The 2,901-nt window shown below is 47.9% G+C and overlaps 1 long non-coding RNA gene across 2 annotated transcripts in view; it reads right to left on the reverse strand.

The window, feature by feature from the left end:
• Positions 1-2,687, reverse strand: part of LOC121010181 (uncharacterized) — a 38,216-nt gene extending 35,529 nt beyond the window's left edge. For both annotated transcript variants that reach the window (XR_005781034.1, XR_005781035.1), the window contains exon 1: positions 2,443-2,687. This is a non-coding gene — a long non-coding RNA (uncharacterized LOC121010181). The remainder of the gene's footprint in view (positions 1-2,442) is intronic.
• Between the last annotated feature and the right edge of the window lie 214 nt (positions 2,688-2,901).

Below are 2,901 nucleotides of genomic sequence, written 5' to 3' on the forward strand. Positions count from 1 at the left end.
CATCCATCCATTCATCCATCTAACCATCCATCCATCCATCCATCCATCCATCTATCCATCTATCCATCCATTTTTCCATCTTTCTCTTTATTTTCTGTGGTAGGAAGATGGACCCATTGATTAAGGTTCACCAAATATTAATTTCTGGGTAGTGGAATTGTGAATGATTTTCTTTTTTTTAATGTTTATTTTTATTTTTGAGAGAGAGCGTGCAAGTAGGGGAGGGGCAGAGAGAGAAGGGGACAGGGGATCCTAAGCCGGCTCTGCACTGACAGCAGAGAGCCTGATGTGGGGCTCAAACTCACAAACCACGATATCATGACCTGAGCCGAAGTCAGACGCTTAACCGACTGAGTCACCCAGCTGCCCTGTGAGTGATTTTCTTCTTGAATCTTTGCACTTTCCATATCGTTTGAATTTGTACACCCCATATCCCTCATAGGTGTTTGTATAAAGACGATGTATTTGTAAAAACAAACAAGCATACAGACCAAAATAAAAAAACACAAGTCAACATTTCAGAATGCTTATCCTGGTGACAGTCAGCTGCCACCTAAGAACTCTGACTACTCTGAGACCGCCATGCTGCAAAGAAGTCCAAGCTAGCTAAGTGGACAGCTGCACAGAGAGAAAGGAGACATCCCACTGGCTCCCGCAGCCCAGTCATGGAGCTCAGGCAGCAGATACATGAGTGAAAGAGTCATTTTGGATAGCTCAGCCCCAGCATATGCAACTTGGAGAAGAACAAAGAGACTCATTTGACAGCCAGACCTGGGGCCCCAGACACCTACACTCATCCATCATTCAAGGACCCCAAATTAGGACTCAGTCATCTGTGAGCAAACATAAGCTGTTCTGGCTGTGTCCTGTGTTGGTCAACATACACAAAAAATCGTTGTACACACACACACACACACACACACACTCACATGGTTTGCGCATGACCATGGGTGAGTCCCTTTACTTTTCTGGTCTCACTTTTTCAAAGTGTGGAACAGGGGCCAGATGGCAGTAAGTGATCACACTGGTGGTTTCCCCAGATGTCTCACCTGCCTTATCTGGAAGGCAGTGTCACGGGAGGTATAAGTCGGGCTTGGGAGTCAGGGTCATAAGTTTAAGCCTTGGCTGTGGCATTTATGAGCATGTGACCTTGATTCCCCCACACAATGCTTGGCTTTTTTTTTTTTTTCCTCCAGTTTTACTTTTCTATCTTGATGAAAAATATGTGATGTTAGATGTCATTGCAAACAGAGCTGTGGCTAACGCTGCACAATTTATATTGCTGGTACTCTTGATGGTTCAAACATGTTTCAGCAATATTTGGTGTGTGTTTATTTATTTATTTATTTATTTATTTATTTAGAGAGCAGGGGAGGGGCAGACAAAGAATCTCAAGCAGGTTCTACACCGTCAATGCAGAGCCCAAACTCACAAACTGTGAGATCGTGACCTGAGCCGAAATCCAGAGTCAGATGCCTAGCCAACTGAGCCACCCAGGGCCCCTTGTTTTGGCAATATTAAAAAAAAACTTTCCAGGGGCGCCTGGGTGGCTCAGTCGGTTAAGTGTCTGGCTTCAGCTCAGGTCATGATCTCATGGTTTGTGGGTTCGAGCCCCACGTCGGGGTCTGTGCTGATGGCTCGGAGCCTGGAACCTGCTTCGGATTCTGTTTCCCTCTCTCTCTATCCCTCCCCCGCTTGTGCTCTGTCTCCCTCTGTCTCAAAAATGAATAAATGTTAAAAAAAATAAAAAAAATTTTTTTTCCTTCTGCAAAGTTGTCGGTGGGGAGCAAATGCTACCCTCCACGCCTTGACCCTGGATTCCCAAGCTGCCCCTTGAGAAGCATACACACAGGGTGGGCTGGTAAGGTTGGGGGCATCTTACGCCCTGACCATCAGCCCTGATCAGAATGGAATGAGGATCTTGGCAAGGGCAATCCCCCTGCAGCCTGTGAGTAAGCATGTATACACACACACACACACACACACATGCACAAAACGGCTCTTCATACACCCGGCCTGATTAGAGTCAAAAGGGCGAGTAAGGGCCAGATTAAATATGTGTTGATTGTGTGAGCTTGCGCTCCTGTTTCTCATAAATAAGACATGAGCCCTGTTTTCCACCCCCAACACACACGTACACACACACACACACACTTCCTGGGGATGATATTTATTGTATGCAAATCAGAAACTGAACTGGGAGAAGTAATCACCTGTTTATCAGATGGTGTGCAGATTGGGTGGAAAATAATAAGCTGGGGTAATGGTGCTGTATCTGTTTGGACAGAGCTGACCTAGACCTGGGTCTGGATTTATCACACCCTGGACAAGTCAAGGGCTGGCCCTGGGGCCCGCCGATCCCCTGCCTGGTCAGGTTCGCCCAGTGGCGTTTACCAGGTAATTGTGCATTCAGAAAATAGCAGGGTGAGGGCTAGCGGTTACCTGCTGCCTGCTGAGCTTGGACAGCTGTTTGCAGGAAAGACCTTGGACGTCAGGCTGACCTGGTGCAAACGCAGGATCTGCTGCCACTCGCTGTGTGACCTTGAGCACGCTGCTGCCCTTCTCTGGGTCTCCATTTCTTCCCCTGTTAAACGAAGGCGATCATGGCTCCAGTCTTGTAGGGTGTCGGGAACACGAGCAGGGGCATGTCTACAGAGAGGCGCTTGGAGTCACCCTAGACCTTTCTCTCTTCCTCGCACCCCGTTTCTGCTTCCTAAGTGTTTCCTGAATGTGAGCATTGTCTGGCACCCTGGAAGTGCCTGGTAAATGCTGTCCTTGTTTTGCCCTGGTCCGGGTCTCACCATCTGTCACAGATTGACATCTAGCGAGCTTCCCTGCGTTTTCTCTGTCGCCTCCGATTCGTTCCTCACCCTCTGAAGCAGAGAGGGCTCTCTCTTCTTC

This window comes from Herpailurus yagouaroundi, unplaced genomic scaffold (assembly GCF_014898765.1).
Source record: "Herpailurus yagouaroundi ecotype Mexico unplaced genomic scaffold, PumYag 191, whole genome shotgun sequence".
NCBI classification, from domain to species: Eukaryota; Metazoa; Chordata; class Mammalia; order Carnivora; family Felidae; genus Herpailurus; species Herpailurus yagouaroundi.